This window comes from Echeneis naucrates, chromosome 16 (genome assembly GCF_900963305.1).
Source record: "Echeneis naucrates chromosome 16, fEcheNa1.1, whole genome shotgun sequence".
NCBI lineage: Eukaryota > Metazoa > Chordata > Actinopteri > Carangiformes > Echeneidae > Echeneis > Echeneis naucrates.
This window is the reverse complement of record NC_042526.1, coordinates 5,476,737-5,499,514: the sequence shown is the minus strand read 5'-3', so window position 1 is coordinate 5,499,514 and position 22,778 is coordinate 5,476,737.

Here is a 22,778-nt window from a genome sequence, read left to right as displayed (position 1 = left end):
TCTTTATTATTTATTTAACACCGTTTGGTCTCAGCTGTGCTCGACACTTACACCCCCTCTTACTACCCGTTCATCCCAGTCGTAAAACCGTAGCCTGACACACTCCTGTGTCGGACAGAGCTGTAACTAATTATATATAGAGTTAATAGGTTACATAGCTCATTGTTTTCGATCAATATAATTGAAACAAATCAGTGTCCAGTTCCTAGACTGGAACTTATTTGTGGAGAGGTTATTAGGTGGGCCAGTGTACATTCAATCACGATTTTTTTTTCCTGTGCTGAGCTGTTAGCCTCCTATTTAGAATTTCCGCTCTTGGCTCTTGGACTTGGACTTTTTGCACCTCGTCATCATTACTGCTGCCATAGTTTTTTCAGACCTGTTTTTCAGACCACCTATAGACTTTTATTCCTTACACAGCCTTTGGATGTCACTTGAAGCAATTAATTCAACAACAACAGTCATTAAATTTAAAAGTAAAATTGTGCAACATCTCTGTCATGTCTTTAGAAAAAGGTGTAGTTAATTATAGGTAGGCCAAGAGCTTATGTTTATTCATTTAATTAATTGTTTACTTACTTAAGCAACGACAACACACATTAGCATTTGATTTCATCTGCAGTCCCTGATGGTTTGTTAAAAAAAAATAAATAAATAATAAAAACTGGATCAACTAGAACAGATACAAGAAACCTTTAGCTGCTTCTCTGTCAGTGCTGCTTGTGAACGAAAGATAAAATAAGTAAAAAATAAAAAAAGTACTCTCACATAGAAAATATTATTTGACGGCCACTCTGAGTACTAAGACGAACAAAAGGATGCACAATAGCAGGTCTGGGGCAGGATGTGCAAGCAACCTGCTTTCCTGTCACAGCGGGAAAATTACTCCATTTTCCTGTTTGTTCGCCTGCAACAGGCTTCAGAATGGTGAACCCTTCACCTGTCTGCAGTCAGATTTCTGCCTGGCCAACATCAGACCTGCATGTTATCATCTTGCATCGCAGCCAGCTACTATCACCTCAGCCAACTTCTACTCTGCTCCTGCTAACAACCCTTGTGCATACCAAATCAGCTACCGTTCAGTCCGGCTGGTTGGATAGCCTGATCCTGCATCCAGTTGGCTGGAAAGGGAAAATATCAGTGATGTAAATGTATGTAAATGAAAGCGTGTAAGTGGTCTAAAACAACTCTAAGCGATATCTGTCAGCGTAACATTCACATGGAAAAACATTTCTTCACCCTCCAACAGCTTTCCATCTTCCCATAATGAATCTTGGTGCCATACCTCCACCAGGTAAGCAACGCAAACAGCTGACCACCTGATGCTAAAGAAAATGCGATTTGTCAGGCTGGAATATCATCTTTTGCTGGCTGAGTCAGTTCTGGTGCTCAGGGGCCCATTGGAAGCGCTCCTGGCAGCGGACAGGAGTCAGCATGAGCTCCACATTCAGTCTGAAGCTATGAAGCCACATACGCACTTATATGACACCTTTCTATTGGAACCAGCAATGAGTTTTTTTTCCAGCAATATGAGCTACTGTAGCTCTTCTGTTAGAGCCCCAGCACACAATTTTTCCATCCTTCGTTCATTCTTTCCACAGAGACTGGCCACTGCAGACCGGGAATATCCAGCATTAACGGCACAGTCAAGATGCTGTGAGCTGTCTCACCATCATAATTTTGTTCTTGTTAAAGCCACTCTCATCCTTACTCTTGCCCATTTTTCCTGCTTCAAATGCATCAACGTCTAGAGCAAAATGTTCATTCCTTGCCAAAAATATCCCACTGATTGACGGCCTCAATCAGTTTGCAGCCTAGTCCTTTCAAAATCACAGATAATCACAACACATGTCCATATAATGTCAACAAATGTTTGTTGACATTATATGGACGTGTCGATGTGATTTCACTCAACATCCAAGAACAGTTACATCGAGGCAGGAAGCATTACATGCTTTTACAGCTGCATGTTCATAGTTTGGCATTTAACTGAACATATAGAAAATAATTTGATTTTTGTGGAATTGTGAGCTGTACTGTATGAATCTATGCTTTAACTGGTCACTGGAGAAAAATGAAAAAAAAAAAAAAAATTTGTAGAGAGCTTTTTGTGTCAGCCAAGAAAGAAGCTGTTTGCTTCATTCTTTATTTTCTTTGCATTCCAGTATTATTTCTCTGTACACCCCCTTCAACATCACATCCAAATACATCACTTCATTTCATGCTAGATAACACACTGCGCAGAAGATGTATATCAGAGTCCAACATGTCAAAGAGGGAAAAGAGAGGATTGTTGTGAAGACAGGACACAGATCTCAGTCACACCAGCGCTGTGCCAGTTGCATACAACAGTAACATAATGGCTTCAAAAACCAACGTGCCCCCCCCACTCGTTACTTTTGTGCGGTGGTGTAGGGAATGCTATCATGTATTGATCAAGTATTGTATTTGATTGTTAATCAATATGCGGATCACTCTCTGCCTGCAATTACTCATGATGGGCTTCAAACATTAGAGTCCAGGACACAAAGGCAGTCTGACAGAAAATAGAGGCCTCATTTGTATTAATATGGTGTTACAAATAATATCTTGTATATTTCTATGATGGCTAGCAGCCAAATTCTAAATATGTATTAATAGTATAAATAAACAGGATGTCTCTAATTGTCTATGATGTGTGGTATTTTTCCAATTAGTCGCCACATGTAATTGCCTCTTTTCAAGCTAATTGCTGCCTATTCAATCTGTTATTCTGCTATTCAAACTGTGCTTGTGTCTTCAGTGGAGAAAATGGTTAACCAAACGAGCCTTGAACGGGGTCAGTTTGTCTGTTGTTGTGCACAACCCTGAAAACAACGTAGCCCCTGACGCCAAGTCCTTGAGCATCATCGCAGTGCAATGAAGTTATACATAAGATGACAGAAATGATGATGAATGGGTGGCTGCGCTAATATCAATTACTTCTCTGAGGGATGTATGAATGATTGACAGTGAGAAATAAAAGCTGGGACAATCAATAGCGCTTGATTGATTTCACAATAGTAGAGTTCACGGAAAGAGAGGCAATCAGCGCATATAGAAGAAAAAGAGGACGCAAGATTATCAAAGTAATGCAGTAAAGCCGTACTTGGAGGTTAGAAATGGGGTCATGAATCCTGCCACGTGATTCATCATTATTCCAGTACATAACGGATAGAAAGGAAATTTCAAACAAAAAGTACCCTTGGTTAAGAACGTGATCAGACACAGACATGCTTTGAACACACGAATAAACAGGCCTGGATGGACTGTAGTCAGCAAGATTTCCAGATTCCTTGCTGTGGACAGCCAATATTTCTCTTCTGTTCCAAATAGTTTGTTTTGTATCATTTTTGTGTTTTGAAATCAGGATGATAGTCAGATGAGTGGTATGTCAGATTGCATGCTGAGTTTCTGTTCTTTCCTGCGTTCAACACCTCTTACAAAACACAGTCCAGAGCAAAGAGACGATTGTAAACTGAACACAGTGAATTCAGTGTGGATCATATCGGCCCAAACGCATGAGAGGATACTCATCTTTCTGTGCTAAGAAACAAAACAACAAGGAATACATCTTGTTACACAACAGATATCTCATGCACTCTAATCTCTTTCTTTTTTCTTTTTTCCTATAGTCACATTTCATAATTTTGGTTCCTGTTGTTAATCAATTGCCAACCAATCATTAATTGGTGTTTATTTGAACGTTAAATTCCTTCAGTGACTCCATGCTTGAACTGTAATCGTGGTACTTTGTGGGGAGTGTATCTATAAGATTGCGATTAACTCATTTAAGATTGGCGACGCAGCACGCTGCAGTCGCATCTAAATTGCACAGTTAACCTGATAATGGCATACTCCAACTAAATAGATCAGGGCCAAACAGCCTGAGCAAAACACATGATAGGAAGCATATCCTTATCTTAAAGACTCTGCCTGACTAGATAAACACAAAGCACCCACAAGCAGAGTTCAATAATTAGATCAATTAAGCCAGTGTGTAATCAGATGCAGAAACAGCCAACTGAAAAGCTCCTTTCAGGATGTGAAGTGACGCAAACCTGCAGCTTCCATTCTGAAGACAGAACGGCAGCTTGATATGGATTTATTTGCGAGGGACACACATACAAACATATGCACGCAAACACACACAAGCACTGTTTCTTTAACCTACAGTTCGCAACACGAAACAAGACGAATTTAGTTTGGGCGGGTGTTTAAAAAAGCAGAAGAAAAAAAAAAAAAAAGAGCCTTGACAAGACATTAAGATCCTCCGCGGAGATAATCACACCTGCTGAAGGTCAGTCAATCTTCTCGTTTAATCATTTAAACCCATTTACTTATTGTTGTGATTATGCGACTGTGTTTTATTTTGAAATTACTACCTAACATGCCTGCTGGTTGTTTTTCTTCCCAGCCTTGTGCTACCTGCCCGTTTCACCTTTTCCCTTTGTACTTCCCTGTGCATGTTATCCTGTTATTCTCTCATGCCACTTTGCCTGTTCACCCACCCATCTGCCTGTAAGCCTTCTCATTTACTGAATACACTTAACAGCCTCATCCAGCCTGCCTCTGAGTGTCTACATCTGGGTCATTTTCTCTGCATTTGTGGCATTAGCCGTGACAAATTATTTCCTTATTTTTTCATTAGGCAGCAGAACCATGTATAATAACAAACCTTCCACCTCCACTTTTGTCCTTTTGTGTCCGAGTCGGTCTATTTTCTCTCACCTTGTTGTGCCACATTACATGGACATGTGGTGATAGTTTAGGGGATGACAGCTGTACACGGTTGTAAGTGCAGATGGGCCTCGTTAAATCATTTCAATGAAACATACAAAAACATTTTAAATAAAAATAGAGGATGGAATTAAAAATCTGTCGCCTGTAAGAAAACAGATTATTACCACTCAACACGCTAGCCTCCCCGAGCCTGTTTTTTCGTCTCCTTTGCCTCTACGCTAAAAATACAGCAGGACTTTTAAAGACAAAGTGTTCAATCCCACACAGTGTGACTTCTACAATATGTTGGCACTTGTTGCCTTTTGATTTGTCTTAAGATGGAAAGAATGAACTGAGCAGGAGCTCTCCGTGGTGCTGAACTGTTTCCTGCTGAGCAGCTGCCCTCAGGCGATGACAGCCAACGTTATACACCGACAGTACGAGTGCTACTGTTAGAGATGCTGGAGAAACATTTTTATTATTTATTCTTGTTAGATTATTTGAAAAGAAAACTATTCTTCGTGCGAACCAGGTGTATTTTTTTTTTTTTGTTTTGTTTTTGTTCAGAGTTTATGCAGAGCTGCAAAATAAAAAAAAATATATATATTTATTAAAGCTAAATATGTTTAAAAAAAAATGCAGAGAGTAGAAGGCTGCATTCCATCTATCATCGTCACACGGAAATCTCTTCAAACAAGCCTTACTCGGCTAGAGAGCACCGCATATTATCGCTATTTTAAATTTTTTGGTCTTCTGGGCTCATATTTTCTAATGCAGACACAGAGCTCAGCAAGTGCCAGCTCAGTCAATGCACAGAGAGCATGCATACCCTACATAAATTCATTTAGTTAATTACATTCCTCTTTTGGTTTCGTTTACAACGCTATTGCCCTTTTAACTGAAGACAAGCGGCAAAGCGTGGCATCTATTTCAGTTTATTTGCATGTAACTATGTAAGCAGGCAGACATGAAGTGAGGAAGGGAGAGTACACTGAAACACTGGGAGAGCGCACTGCCTCATTGGTTACAGTCTGGGGTTAATGAGAGTGTAGAGGAAAATAGATCAACTTGTGTACATTTGGAGGTCAGTGGGTGTCAAAAAACTGAGTAACATTTTTGCTGATGTTATTAAACACTCAGAGTAAACTCATTTGCACATTCACATATCGCATCATACGTCCATGCCTGTGGACACAGAGACGCATGCATTATTGCTCATCCTGGAGCTGAGTTGATTCATATTTGCGACATGAGGCAGTTGCATTTCACACCCAATTAAGGGCAGTAGTAAATACGAGTTCATATCAGTGTCCATTTGTGTGTGGGTGCATGATCCTGCATGTTTGTGTGTCTGTGCATGAGCAGCTAAGTGTGGGAGAAAAGAAAGCTGGGCTGCTGCCAGGAATTTTAAAACATTACGTTTAATTATAAAAGCATTAAGACATTTGCATGATCCACGCTGTCTGCCCTCCATCCACTCTTTATTCATTTGAGTATAATACTATTGAAATGTATTCTTCATTTCATAACTAGACCTTTCACACAATAACCAATCTTGATCGTGTTATATTAAAACATGCCCAAAATAAACTGGCATCATTGTGTTTTGCTTTCATTGAACAGCCTGAAGAACTAGCTGAATTTGGCAGTGAAATCAAACCATATGTATAATGAATACCAAAATCATCCCAAAAAAAAATGATTGATAGAATGAGTTGCTTTAATGTATATGCTTTGCATATCATTCCCACAAATGAAATGCACCTCTGTCGACTGAGGACCAAGCACAAGTTTTCTGAACGATAAAAATCCAATTTTAGAAACATACACAAATTCTCCCTGCTATTTTAAGTGCAGGCATTATGGCATTGACAGTCATACTAAACCAAGCAGAAGCTACACAGACTTAAATACTGGACTGCTTAATTCACTGTAACCAGCCCTGGACCATGCTCATTAGTTTCCTAAGAAACAGCTCTGATGGGAATTAGGAAAACTTTGACTTGTTAAAAAGTGCAATTAAATGAAAGGAGGAGTAAATATTTATCACAGATTCCATGAGTGTGAGGAATAAAGATGAGAAAAGAAACATAATATCACAACATTTCAAAAATACACCTGAGGGGCCAATGTATATCCCCTCAGGTGCGTTCTTGAAAGGCTGTGCAGTGCAATAGCTGCAGGACTGGCTGGAAAGAAGCCTCCACTTTAAAAAAAAATTAAATAAAATAAAAATAAAGTGCAACTTGGTTAATCACAATTAACGTGTCCTAAAACTTCTAATCAGGCTGCATAACATTTTTCATATAACTGTCAAGGCTCCAGAAAGTTCCCTCTATTTTCTCATTTTTTTTATATCAATTCACATTCTAGTTCCACTTGGCACTGAGGCTTGTATTAAATGGCCAGGAAATTTGAAAGAGAACTCTGCGGTTGCCCAACTTTTTTTTTTTTTTTTTTTGCCCGAGCATCAGCTGTACCGTCCAAAAAAAAAAAAAAAAAAAAAAAAAAAAAAAAAAAAAAAAAAAAAACTTACCACGAGGTGGTAAAGTGATGAGCTCACTAGATATTTCCATCAAGAGCATATGGACACAGAATATTGAACTTAGTTTTGTAGTAAAGCAAAGAGGGAACTGTCGGTGTACAATTTTACAGAATTCAGTTAGTGAAGTTTCTGCTCCCATTTTTTTGCCTGCTGAAGAGCACACCATCTACACAGCCTGGCGTGAAATGTGATTAAAAGGACCAACTTTTTTTGAGGGGGGCAGGGCATCATTTTAAAAAATGGGAGCTTTTTAAGAAGAAAGGTGTGGGGGGGGGGGGATTTCTGCGAATGAAAGAGCAGAGGATCTCAGAATGGAGGAGGGCGGATTCACAGCAGAGAAAATAACACTGTATGGGGAACTGGCTTGGACAAAAGTATGGTAGTCATCCAGAAAAAGACAGGAGAGGCTAAGTATCGCAGTCATAACAGAAACATTCTGCCATCCTGCAGTTAAATGCTTAATAAAGAAAAAGGACTTAGCTCTCAGATAGATTGGGACTGTGTGCTGTCACTCATTCTGCAGTAACTGCTCGCTCCATTGTAACTGCATTCAAAATGTCTTGACATCAAATTGTCGAGCTTTAGTCCTTTTGTCCATGGGAATGGATGAAAGGCCAGACGAAAGGCAATGTAAATTGGACAGGCAACAGTCCAAAATCAGGTCAGTGAAATCAAGACAGCGAAAGACTGACGTTAAGTTATTGTGCTTCACAGCTTGGCTGGTGGCCCCATTTATAAATAAGGATGTATTAGGGCAAATGTTTTCTTGAATTAAGTTTATTAGTAAACAATTTCACTTTCTCCGTCATGCAGTGTGAGAAGGTGGAATCACAGACACAGAATACCTGGCAAAGACAGTTACAATGAGGAATGGGAATGACGCCTGATGACAATTTCTAAAAGCGAGTGTGAGATCACACTCAGCTGATTTGGTTTCATTCTGCTCACGGCAGATCCACCAGAGCATGGATTTATCCTTCAGCTCTGTTTGTGACTCTGACCGTGTTTGTCTTCATCTCTATCTGGATCTATAAGGGAGAAAAAAGCCAGAACTTCTCTGAGGTTTCTTCCTTTTAGAAGGCAGGGGAATAGCACAGCACTTTGCTGGCTTTGAAATCCAGAAGGCAGGATGATTGGATAAGTATTCACTGCACACCTCCGTCCCTGAGTGGCCTCGTCTCACCTCGCTCTCAGTACTCCGCGCTCCCTGGCTGATACCCACGGACATGCGATGAAGATGTGTGTACGTTTTGAAGTAAGATCTAAATTAAACGTTAAACGATGCCATATGCTGCAATCCGCTGCCACAATGGCACCGGCATACCCGAGACAAATGAGAGAGAGAGAAAAAAAAAAGAAACAGACAAATTGAAAAGGATAAGTGTGAGTCTGTTTATATGGGTTTCTAGGGATTCGTGCCAACGAGAGAAGTGTAGGAGGCCATGTGGAGTGTGACATCCATCCAGCCCAGCAGGACGCGTCCACGAGGCTGTCGAGCACCGCTTTAATCTCACAGGTTTTAATGGCAAACGCACATAACAGAGCAGGTAAGGAGAATCTCAGCTCCCCACATCTTCTGTCATGGGCACACTTTTCAGGCCAGGATTTGTGCAAGTCATCGTGGTTAAAGTTTACTGGTTATAGTTAAATGCCGCTCGGTGACAAATGACAACAAAGCAAACAAGACTGGAACCACACACGGGATGAAATCCACACACAAATCATTTGATACAATTGGTTCAAAAAAAGTACAATAAAAGTGTTTTAAAAGCAAATGAAAAGTTTTCTTAAAATCCTTGGTCAAAACAAGTGCTACTGAGTAAGCTTAGGCAATTTGGAGGCATATTAAGCAAGGTCATTCATTATACTACAATAGAGAGCTTGGCCGAGTGCCAGTGAGGATACTTCTCCTGCCTATTCTCATTTACATAGTAAGTTTGGAGTCATTTTTTATGTTAATCCTTGCATTTTTTGGACCCTATTCATTTGTGTTCCTCTGCTAAAGTAGGATTAGTATTTAGGGTAAAGTCTAAAATATGGGATAAGGGTAGGATTAGGGTTCATGGACAGAATGGAGGCCCGAACAGTGTGTAGGCGTCGAAGTGTGTACTTTCTTCCCTCTTGCTATTTTGTGAGTGAGTGCGCCTGTTTGTACTTTGGGTTTCAGGGAGGAAGAAAATAGAAAAATAAAAAGCCACTTAAACTAATGGGCAACATGCAGAGGCGCTCCACACAAATACATTTGCACATGTTGTACTATAACCAGTATAAACAAGTCTTCAGAGAGCCAAACACATGCCAGAGGCTTAGTGCTCTCAGGACTTCTGAACAGTTTCATTCAAGCTGACCTGCTGAAGTAATCAGAACTTCAGTAAATATGATTGCAGTTGCACGGGAAATGTACAAAGCAAAAACATTTTTCAATTAGCAATCTTATCATCCTTCTTTGGTGTGGGGCCACAGCAGAGCAGAGACAATGGAGACCCAATACATTTCCGTTTGCAGCGGTCTGCCTCCACCAGCATACCTTCCCCAAACAATAAGTCGGCTCTGTGGGCGTAAAACATCCTCTAATTAGTGTTTTCCGCTTTACCCCTGTGTTCGCTGATTAGCCATTAAACGGCACACGATGGCAAAAAGTTTCCACACTTGAAATTAAATTGTTTTCATTAATTTCTGTATGAATTTGGACTTAATTAAGATAACACTTAATCAAAGTTTCACTCCGTGAGAATGTGGCCAGTGTGTACAGGAGCACGAGGTGCACATGAATGTGCTCACCGTTTTCCTCAAACTGTCACATCAGTTTGCTGTCCAAAGTGTTGACTACGATTGCAAAAACATCGCCCTGATGCCATCAGTGCCTTCTAACGGTCACGCAGGATGAATCGTAGTGATGCACTCAAAGTGCTGACTGATCTATTTAAATATTTCAAATACTTTCCTGACTTTAATTGGTCCCAGTTATGCAGCCTAGCCTTTTTTGATTTCAATCAAAATCCTGTGGCAGATGCAGAAATAATTCTGAAAATGAAGACGCAGTTAGTGAATTATTCTAACCACATCTGCTGCCAGCCTGTACTCTACTGCCACAGTCACCTCTGCAGGTTCATTCTTACTCTGCACTAAAACTCCACGATTTCATCCGCTCACTACTGAGCAAGCATGAAAGAGCTGTTTAATAGAATCTACCATCTTCTCATATCAGCTTGCTGTGAATCGCTGCATATAAAACTGCCGCAAACATGACAAAGAAAGCTACGGCCTACATCAAGGTTTGCGTCTTCAATGCCCCAGCGCGGTTTCGATCAATACGAGTGGAAGATGTTCCAGGAGGCTGCAAGACTAAATCAGACCAAATCAAAAGTATGCATCTGTCATTGGCTAAATCTGCAAATATGTATGATGATACCCCCCCTCCAAAAAAAAAAAAGGCACCACCAAATCAAAGGGCCTCGTTAAAATTCCAGACTGTCACTTTCAAACGTGTTGATGGGGGAACAACCGCTTCAGTCCAGCTGCTGCATCAAGGCCTCCTTCAGAAAACCAAATAAATGACTTTTCCACCAGAGGCGGTACACATGGCCGTGCAGCCAAGGCTTTCCTTGCTTATTTATGAAGGGCTGAATTCAACCACAGGTGAGCTATGAATACAGGAAGACTTTTAGGGGATAAGAGCTCTTTGTAACAGCTTTGTTTGTTTTTTTTTTAAATGACTGAATGAATTAAAGGTGACTCCTTTATGCTCATTTCCAGCTCTATACTTTTATTTTGGAGTTCAACAACAATAGTTTTGTAAGATCTACTGTTCAAAAAAGCTTTTATCTCAAGCTGCCTGTTTTGCAGCTCCAAAGTTGCGCTGCCGTAAAGGGCAACATGAGCTTTGGTCCGCTGAAGTGACTTCTCAAATCCATCCATAAAGATTCAGGCCAGATCAGAATCAAATATGAGTGGACAGCATGAACAGTGACACCAGCAGGATGTCTGTGTTTGGCAATTAGTCGGCCTGAAACAGCAACCCGAGTAATTTGAATAATTTGATTACAGAAAATGATCGAGGCAATTTTTCTTGAGGCATCATTTAATTCATTTTACTCACATTATATGACACGCTCTGCTTATGTTTCACACGGACAGTTATTTCCATCTTTTCAATTCAAGGGGGAGATTGTCGAAAAGATGGCGCAAAGCCAAGAAATGACACATGAAAAGACGGAAAATGTCAAACGTGTGGGATCATTTCATGTTGCAAAAATAAGAAAAAAGGACACACCGCGTAGCACGCACTGTAAAATGGAACTTGCAAACCATAACATCATGTCTCCAATGATGCAGGACCTAAACCCAGAAGTCACAACTCTCCGGGTCTCCGGCCTTATATTGGTAATGGTTCCTTAATGCCCGCAAGTGAGATATAATCTCCAGGAATCTAGTTCAACATATCCAGACAAGCATCATGGCAGCATGCCTGAGATGACAAAAATATAAAACCGAATTCCCATCAGAATCCTCAAAAGTGTACCCCTGTACAATAGTTTAGCTACACCTGCCCTGAAATGACTTGTTTCAGGTTGGAATGTCTGTAAACCAAACGTCCACAACTAAACTTAAAATGGCGTGAATTAAACATCTGAATTATAATATTATTTATCTTTTGTACAATCACTATTTAATAAGGCCGAAGAATACATTCAATTAAGAATACTTGATTACAAAATAATCAATAGCTGCAGCCCTCCTAATTGTTATAACTGTGGTGGTTGGTAGTCTGTCAATTAAAATCACTGTGTAAATATTGTTCGAGAGATCCTTTCAGTTAATGACAATGTGTGTGCGCTCAGGAGCTCCCTGAAGGGAAAAACGGAAACGTAAAAATGTTTAAACGTTGTATGTTAACATGCACCTTTAGCTGGCAACGCCCCAAAGAGAATTCACATTCACAAAAAAAAAATAAATAAAAAAACAACACATAGTGACGGGCAGAAACTTGTCATACTAACAATTAAGTGGTGTGCAAATATATTCTATAAAGTATGTTTTCTTACTCCAAATCAGAAACATTTCTGTGAGAGAAATATCCTTTGCTGTGGCTTTGTACCTTAGCAGATCTTTCAAAAAGACAAAAAGATACATTCACATACTAATAAAATAGGAAAAGCCCAGAAAGCAATATATGGCCATTTCAAAACCTTTACTTTCCAAGGAGACGAAAAAAAAAATGCTGCTTTGCACTCAGCGATCATACAAAAGGTTTCACAGCCCGGCTTGAACTCCACTGCTTCAAACAGAAAGGTCCTACTGTGGGTAATGAAACCTTCTCTGCTCATTGACTACTTCCCGTCAAACTATAATCAAAGGCACCTATACGGGGGAGCACATAGAGAAATGTCCTCAACTCTCCTTTCAAGATGGCCCACGAAAAACTGTTTCACAGAGCAATTCCTTTTCTACAAAAATGTTTAATGAAAAAGGGACAATGATGTGTCTGAGGCTCTGCTCAGGTTGTCTCTGCCGACGACTGGTTACACTGATGTTCAGATGGATGCACCATTTGGAGTTCTTGTCATCATCCGGTTGTTTCCCAAAACAAATCTCTGAAAGTTGACTGTCATACTGCAAAGAAATAGGAAAGACTCACTATATGGAGCCAGTGCTGAAAGGGGTTTAAAAACAAGCATATAGCAGTGTAAAAAAAAAAAAATAAAGACTCAAAGCATCCCTGTGATCAGTAATAATTCAGGGACCAGTTGAGAGTTGAGAGCTGAGGCGGCACTTCAAGACATTTCCTGTCAGAGTTAGACGTCACCACAAATGACAGTTTTTAATATTTAATGCAATGACATAGCGATTAGAGATATGTTGGATCGCTCTTTCGTTTTTATCTACCAAAATATTTTGCAGGACAAATGATAGCGGTGGTTAAGCTGCTTTATCCTTGACTCTGAAAGCTTAAATGGAGTTTGATCTGTATGGATGAATGCGGGTTTATAAGAAGCAAAGAATGTCTTGAATTTATTCATGGCCTACCATTGTAAAGCCAAAGATGCTGGTGTCAGAACCTTGTGTCTGCATTTGCATTTGGAAAATTTCTTTCCTCATGCTTAACTGAGTAATGGGTTCAATGGTGATGCATTAGCGATTTAGGGGACGCCAAGATGAAAAAAGCTAAATGATGGAAAGAACAAATGGCAGATGGAAGATGGCTGAGCAGTAGTGAAATGTGAGGCTGTTCTGTAAGATATGAGGACAGCCATTTGCACAAAAAACCCCCCCAAGGTCATTTGTGCAGCAGATTATTATGACCAGTAGTTACATTTGGTAATTAGATGACATGTAGTGGCTGCAGCAGCACTGCAGTATTATGACTGAAGTGGTGGGAAAATAGCAGTGATGTAGGCCTGTTTTTAGGTGAGAGCAACAGCGTCCACGTTGGGGGTGGGGGAGGTATGTCTGGACGGGTCAAATAAATCCAGGAAAAATGGGAGTGGCATATGATTCCCATGTTTTCATTGTTTCTTTTGACCATGTCCGTAATGCTTAGCTACGATCATATGGTTTGTAATGTAATAGCGAACAAATTGCCTTGTGTGCTCGTGGATGAAAGCAGCAGTATAGAAAGTATTGCACGCTGAAACAATCTCAGAACAGCAGGTGGTGACACTAGCCAGTGACATTAACTCTGCAAACTTTTCTCCAACAAAAAAGGTTCAAATTTAAAAGATGACGTCGTTTCAGCAATATGAAAAAGAGCAGCGTTTACTAAAATCAACACCGTGCCAACTGCTACACAAATATTCTTCTTTAGGACTGTGTGACCGTCAGCCACATGGGGGGTCGTTGCACGGACAGACGGAGGAAGAGGGATTCAACCAATTATCTGAATATCCCTGATGCCGACAGGCCCATCCACCACGAACCTCTTCCAGTGGCAAAGCACTCAAGCTTTTTAAATTGCCCTCACAGTCCGCCTGACTTCAACATCATCTGAATTCTTAACACATGCTGCACATTAGAGGTGTGCAAAAAACATGCACATGCGTGGTCAGCACCAAAACAAGGAGGAAACTACAATCATGGAGGAAAGAGAGATTCAACCGGCCCCGTCCTCGTTGAAGGCAAAGATTTGGACTCATTTGGGCTTTTACTTAGAGCCCTATAAAATCTGTTTTATTTTTTCCCAAATTCCATTTTAACTTTTTCCATATTCCTTTTTTTCCCCCAGTTTTTAAATTGAATATCGTTTTTAGCATTTTATGCTAATTTAAACCAGAAACAGTATTTTAAGTAATGAAATATGGACAATTTCTTCAGTTAGAACTGAAAACTTTAATGCTTTCACGCTTTTAGGTAAAACAATTAAATATAGATTCCACAACTTTGGTGGAAGTATCAAATCCGCTGCAAACTTTTTTAATTTCTTCTATCCCCATACTCTTTGGATCCTTTGCACACTTATAGATTGAAGCAGAAGTCATGATGAATCAAATCGTTTTGAATCAAAAATCGATTTTGGATCGAATCGTAGCCCCAAAATTCACAACCGAATCAAATCGTGAGAAAGTAAAAGATTCCCACCCCTACTGCACATACAAGACAGCATGGAAAAACATCAGGTTAGAGATAATCTGCAAGTGAGTGAAAGACTACAATAACATTTGCAGGCTGTAGCTCTACCAAAGGGGGCATTACTAAGCACCAAGTGTTTTAAGTTCAAGAAATAAAAAGCAACAGTGACCGCTGATTTATTTTTAACATCTCTTTGCTCGAAGCTTTGCAGTTGTTTCTTTTTAGTAAACAGAATGAGTAATTTGCCCATGGGGAGTGAATTGGGAAAAAAAATAAAATAATTTAAGAACAAAACATTTTCACACAGCTCTACATGGAAACTACTTTAATGTGACTTAACATAGATAACAAGCTTTTCTGAGCTCTGTGTGAGCGATAAATGCCACACAACAGATTTTTCCTTTGCTGTTTAGATGATCACAACTTTCATAACCTTAAATTTATGTAAAAATTTCAAACCTTCGCTCATAAACATATTGTATGGTGAAATAAAACAGCGCCTTATTCCCCATGCTTCACTCTCATTACCCAGTGAAGCAGGGCCCTGAGTGCAGCAGCCACCGAGCAGCCGCTGATTATCTGCCAAACGTTCAATCACACTTAATATTAAGTTTAGCTCCTGAAATCCTGCTAACCACACCCACGAAGTTACATAACCACATCCTTCCCTTACTTCCAAACCACTGAGAAGTTCAAGATGAGAAAAGAAATTATATGTTTGGTTCATATTAACAGCCAGGTATATAATTGGCATTTCGTGGTAGATAGCATTTCTTCATATTCCTTCGTTTAATAACAAAAGGATGAAGGAAATGCAGGGGTGGTGGATTCATAAATTAAGTGGCTATTATCTTTAATTACTTAATGCTGACATTTATATTTGACATTATACTTCCATGCCACATATTTAACTGTGACACGTAAAATAATTGGAATGCTATTGAAACCAGGTGTCTGTGACGGCGGTGATGCACGACACAAACATATAGTGCTGATTACTGCAGCGAGCTTCAAAGGGTGAGCAACGTCACCTTTAAGACCAAAGGTAAAGACATCTGCACTCTGACAGTTAGATTGGCCAAACTTATACTTTAGTATAGTGAAGAATAGAGCAAAAAAATAATAGGTTAACAGCAAAGATCAGACATCCAGTGAGTGTACTGAAGAGCTAGTTCCAACCATATTTTTCTTGCTTACGTAGGACTGCTCTTGTATTGAACAGACTAAAATCAACCAGGTTTTGACTAAAAATATGAATTGAAACAGACAGAATACTATGTATAATAAAAAAGACGTTTTACATTTTGAAATTCTTAAATTACAGCCACATTAGCCCCAACAACGTTTCGTACGCAGCTGAAAACGTCCACGGATGCATGATTGGTGTCGTCAGGGAAGCTGAAATGAGACTTCCTGCAGGTAACCTATTGCTTGGCACAGCAGCTGTTGTGCTGCATTATGGGATTTGTAGTTACGGGTGCCTCATACAGCCGGGCCATTAAAAATCTGACAATTAAGACGATGTTGCGGGCAGAATGAGTTTGATACATGTGATGTAGATGATGCTGGATGTTCATGTCATTTGAAGCTATCCCTTTTTAGCCGATGGGCTCATCAGCTGGTAGACATTGATTTATGTAACTGCCTGTGGTATAATGATAATTGGGCATTAATAAAAATAGAGCCATTAGGCAAATCCTCTGCTTTGATCCGAGATGATAAGTTATTCAGAGTGGCCAGATGCTATACAATGAACACACATGTACTCATTTGTTACTTGTCTCACCATACTGTCACAACTTTTTTCCATTATTTTGAACTGTGACTATAACATAAGCTGTAATGTGCATAGTTTTTGCATGCTTGCCTCGCCTCCTTGCTCCCATAATGGACATACCAAACACATACGAAGGGTGTAACGGTTCTCTAAAGACACAGTTTGGTATGCACCTCCGTTTTGAAACACGGTTCAGTATATTTTCTGTACAGAAAAAAGTGACCTCGTTTTTCCATTTATTGTCAAAACAAACAAATAAATAAATAAATACCAGGGTCTTAAAAAAAGTAATAAAATAAAGATAATTTAAAGTGCGGCTGTAGAAAATACTGTCAGCAACTTCACATTAAATCTAGTCAATTAAATTAAATTTAAAAAAAAAAAATAAAACCTCTTTGGCTTTACTATGCAAGTTGAAATAAACTTGAAAGATGGGTTCGTCCTCAAGCTCTGGCTTCTCACTTGCATTCACCAATGCGAGCCTCATGCTCCTCTGTACTAAGGCTAGGTGCTAAAATGAGTTGCCAGATGGTTCCTTGTGGTTCGTCTTTACTAACGTTAGACTTCCTTAGAAACAAGGAATGGGGAGTGGTTCCATTTTGCTTTAGCGTGGTAATATTTTCGCTTCATTCGGTACACGCCCTGTACCAGGGACGTATATCTCCACCACTGAGGCCGATTTGATACATCAACGATACACTGAAGCCCGCTGTCGATCTGATGAGATACAATTCACTCCTGTTCACAATACGATGCGATTCAAAAATGATTTGATAACGATATGACTTGATTTTTAAAAGATTCGGTTCAATATGATGTGATACAGTTCGATGCAGTCAGTTGTGGTACAAGAGTGTATTAGCCCACATCAGGTTTCTCTGTATCAATCTGAAGGATGTATTTAATATTTTGGGGTTTTTGTGCGTTTACCTTTTTCATTTTGTGAACTGTTTTGTAAAATGAGCCCCCCAGTCAGCACCACGTCTTCTCATCTCAGTTGGCCCATTTTTGTAAATTACGTTTTTCCTCTTTGTACATTCTGGTCTCTTTCAGTAAGAGCACTGTCCAGGTTTAAATAAATTAAAAACACACAAAAAAAAGTCCTGGCACATAAATACTAATGAGCACGACTGAGGTGGCACTTCTTCATGCTGTTCAGGGAAAAGAACCAGGGCTTCTGCCTTGTGCCTTTCAGATGGCTTACTCTCTGAATCCTGCCCATTATCCAAATGTATCATCCTTGTTATTCATCTTGGAGAGTATAATGTATTAATGTATTTTATGTATGATGTATCCCTGCCAGTGGATGGATTCGTTACCCTCATTGGTCTTGTTTGAACTGTTGCTCTACCTATTCAGGTGCAGCTTGTGTGATGCCACTTGTAATTTCCCCCATTCCCCCAAGCAGGAGAGAGCGACACCTAAATCTGAGGCCAGAAAGGAAAGAGAGAGAGGGGGCTCACGTGAGAGACGTGTCTTTAGGAGCCAAGATGGCGGCTACACTCTTGCCGGAGCCAAAATGGCACATTGTTGCAAGATGTGGTTGACGTGTACAAAGGGAAAGGGGAGAGGCCCTTGAGCTTTACGCGTCTTAGAGGCCTGTAAGTTATATCCGACACACCCCGAATCTACCGGTGCTGTCGTATCGCAGACGTTTGTGTCGGACTGCCAATATAAAATTGGTGAATCTCGCCATCCTTAATTCTGTACAAATACAAGTACCGTTACACCCCTAAAAACATACCAAACAAAAGACTACAGAATACAAAATGTTCATTTTCAGTCTGTATTTTCAAACATTTTCACTTGATGCCAAACAGCCCTTTTCTTTGGCACAAGCTTTTCTTCACCATTGGCTTTCCCTAACCCTAACCCTAATTCCCACACATGAAGCCTTTCTGAAACACAACACACACCTACACCTTCAAAGCTCACAAACTTACACTAAGTCATGAACATCAACTGTGTGTATGTGTACAGTACACATACACACATAACAGAGAGAAAATTGTGATCTGCAATACAATGTAATTTCTATCTCTTGCACAACACACATGTATTGCTCCATAAGACAAGCATGGCCTCGTCTAGTGGGAAATACTTAAACAACAACCTTCTTTACAGGCTCCTGTGGCTCTCATAATTCACATCTACATCTTCTTGTCCTCACGTACTTCAGGCACTTGAAAAAACAAATAACACTTCCTCTGGCCTCCATGAGGCCATAAGGACCAAAACTATTCATATTTTAAAGGAGTTTTGTCTGCCTATAAAGCACTTTATGTGAAGAAAAAAAATTTATTGAATACAGGAAGCTGCTGTCATTATTATTTTAAAAGTCTCCTTGACAAAGATAAAAAACGCTTCTTCTGACTCGCAGCATTAGGATGTTTTCCACAGCTCATTAAACCTGTGTTCATGGTTGGGATACATCAGTGAGATTAGAAGTTCACAAAAGAGACATGTTTTGAAAATCTGACAAAATGTGAGAGCAGATGTATTCCAGTAAAACTGGTTGTGATTTCAATTTACTGAGAACTTTTGGGGAAAATCTTTCTCAATTTTCAGAATTTGTGATGAATAATTGACTAACTTGACTAATTTATGGATAGTGTTCAGAATTGTATTACTGCTGGGATGCCTTCTTGAAAATTGTCATTGATATCTTCTATTTCAGCCTGTCTGTGGAGGACACACAGAGGAGACAGTCTGTCTTTTTTTGTTTTTACACGCAACATTAAAGTTGCTGGTCTCAGTTTTAATTTGAGCCGGTCGATGTCCATATGGGAAGAAATGTGCATGAAATGTAACCCTTTTACCACAGTGTTCAATTGCAAGGGTTCAAGTTTAGTTCATGCATAGAATAACTCACACTTGAGAGAGGAGCATTCAGATGAAGCTGGACTGGAGATGTCTTTCTACATGAAGAGTAAATAAATGGCCATGCTAGTGAATTTAAAAAAAAAAAAAAAAAAAAAAAGATCAGGCTCACAAAAGCTAAATCCATCAGAGACATATCAAAGGTCACTGTTCCACTAGAATCAGTATTGGGAACAAAGAGCTATGAACTAATTAAACAAAAATCAATTCTATCAAAATGGCAAGTGTGGACATCAGCTGATGACCCAAACACACCATCTGCTCACAGAAGTAAAAGGGTGAATGCGGAGGTATATTCTGTGCTCATTAAAACGCGGCATCCTGAACGTAAAGCCAAAGCAGCTAGAGAGGATGTCAGGGCTGAAAATCCCTGACTGGCCGAGTCAGTCAGTTAAATAATCCATACATTTGCTGAGGGGGGGGCAAGAAATACAAGGCAGACATTCTCATGTGAACAAAAAAAAAAAAATAATAAATAAAAAAAAAATTGCATACACAGGGTTGTTTCATCTTAAATTACTGACTGCAGGTGATCTGAGATTGTTCTTCGATGAGACGGTTATTTTTAATCAATCTTGGTTTGTATCCTCATAAAGCTTATTTCTGCACCCATCCCCTTCTTCTCTCTCTTTTTGTCCTCTGCCATGTGATCAGTCTGACATCTTGTCCTCTCCTCTTCTATCCTTTCACCCTGTCTCCTCACAGCACTCCGATATCTGTCAAAGTTGGGATAGTGAAACGTAATCTTTCCGTTGCATAGCCTCACTCCGGCCAAACTTATCGTGCCCTATATACGTTTACAGTCTCCTTGGCAATGAGTCAGCATCTGGCTTTCTGCACACAGAAATCAGTAAATCAGCTTTGATGTAAGGGCAGCAGAAAATTTAAAAACGTCTGAAATAATCCAGCTGATAATAGCAACGTTCAAATTGAAAGGCGTCGGTAGAAAAGTGCAGCAGTGTCAGATCTGCGGAGAAATGCTGAAGTCTGAATCAATTTTTTCTCTCTCCTCCTGCAGTTCTGTCCCCTGTGCCCCCCCCACCCATCGACTTCAATGTCCCCCATTTCCTGCTCTCTCCACCTCGCTCACTTCTCTGGCTTCTGTGCTTCCTCCTCCTGCCCTTCCTGCTGTACACCTGGTACAAGCACGAGTTCATGGACGAATTTTATGACGAGTTGCGGCACCTTGGTGCAGAGACGGGGCTAATGAGAGGCAATTACCAAGATGCAGAAATCGCTAATGGACTTTTACCATCATTTGTCTCCAGCTGATCTTACCGTTCTCCTTCAGCAAAGAGGGGAGTAAAAAAAAGGGGGCATGGTGAGGGTAGGCGACAGGTTCACTTTGTAGTGCGATCATCATGTTACTGAAGTGTTTTTGTTTTGTTTTTTTTTCCCTTGTTTTTTCTAAAAGTCTGGTAACTGTTTCCTCATAACAAGAAGGTTGCAAGTTCGGTTCCCGGCGCTGGGGCCTTTCTGTGAGGAGTTTGCATGTTCTCTCCCTGCTCTGTGGGTTTCCTCCAGCTACTCCGGTTTCCTCCCACCGTCCAAACACATCATGTTTGGGTTAACTGTTGACTGTAAACTTCTGTAGGTCTGAGTGTGAGTGGTTGTTGGTCCCTGTCTGTCTCTATGTGATGGCCCTGTGACGGACTGGTGACCTGTCCCTCACCCAATGTGAGCAACAATTGGCTCAACCCCCCACCCACCACGACTAAAAATGGATAAGTGATAGAAGATGAATGAATGGATGAAGTCTTCTGACACAAGAAAGAGTTTATAAGTTGATCTAAAACTGGGCATAGTTAGAGGCAACTGATTTTAACTACCAGATCTGACAGCCTTCTTATATTGGACAGGGAAAATGAACGGCAGTCAAAGCACCACACCATCATTAGCAATAGCCATTAGCATCAATAGATTGAGATGTATGGCTGAAGGCTGGGGTGCATTTAACCTCACAATGGATAATGAATTGCCAGTAGTGAGCCATTAAAGTTTAGATAACCTTTGGAATAAAAGGCTTACTATCAGACATAGAGACTGCAAATGTATTAAAAAAAAGATTCAATTCATCATTAAAAGCATTTAAAAACTGACAGATTTATCAAGTCAAGCTAATTCTAATACCAAATAGACTGAGATCAGCAGCGCTCACCAACTCAGTCCAAAAAGCCATCGCAACACAAAGAGGAGAGTGAATTCAAGAAGAGATTTCCTACAGTACGGCCGAGTCATAGATAAGGGAAAAAAAAAAAAAAAAAAGAGGAAAAGAAAGGTACGGTAGGAGCATTAAGACTTCAATTATGACAGACCAAAAATACTTCACTGTATTTGCCTAGTTTGGATAAAATGTATCTACTTTTATTGCATGCAAAGGAAAGTTCAAAAGGTATCTTAGATCATTTTATACCTTATGCTTCAGCTCAAAGGACACGAAACCAGCGAGTGTGTACAACAATATAAATAGGCCCAAAGGACCTTAGACCACTTTAGAGTTTATGGATTGTTCCTGACTGGACATCTTACTGTACCACATTCATCCTCAGCCATTCTCTCTTTCCATCCCCAGGGCCACGGAAAGACACTTTCAGCCCCCCTCCCCCATCTGCAAATGACCAGTCAGAGCACACTGTCAGCAATTTGGCCGCAACTACAATCCCATCAGTGACCTGCCATAAATAAACTGATATTAACCAATCAGAAGGAGGAAAAAGAGGTCATTTAGAGATATTGCTGTGAATAAAGTCTCTCCAATAGACTTCCCATGCTGTAATTCAGGAATTGGAAAATCCCCTGATTTGATTTGATTTTAAGGAATTTACTTGTTAAATAAACAACATTTATTTTTTTATTTACTAGCTTATTATTGTGGACACTAATTGAATAAATGAATCTACATCATCTAGTAATGGACACAAAATTGGACAACTCACCGCAAAAGTTAAGCTGTATTTCTCACTTGACTATCCAGCCGGTCTGTGAAAAAAAAGACATGATATTTCACTGAAGTGTATTTTTCTATCTGTTGCTACACTGGCCAGTGACCTGGGCGAATATCACAAAGCCTCAAATAATAACGTGGACTTACACTTCCCGGGTCAGACTCTCCGGTTGGGTGGCATTCAGGTCGGACTCAGACGGTCCACCTCGGCGCTGCAAAAATCAATTCCGGTCACTGAGCTCTCTCTGCGCTGCGCATGCAGAGTGGATTCTTCTCCAGGAAATTCCCCTCAAGGTGCTTCTGCAGCAAGACAACTAAACCGAGAT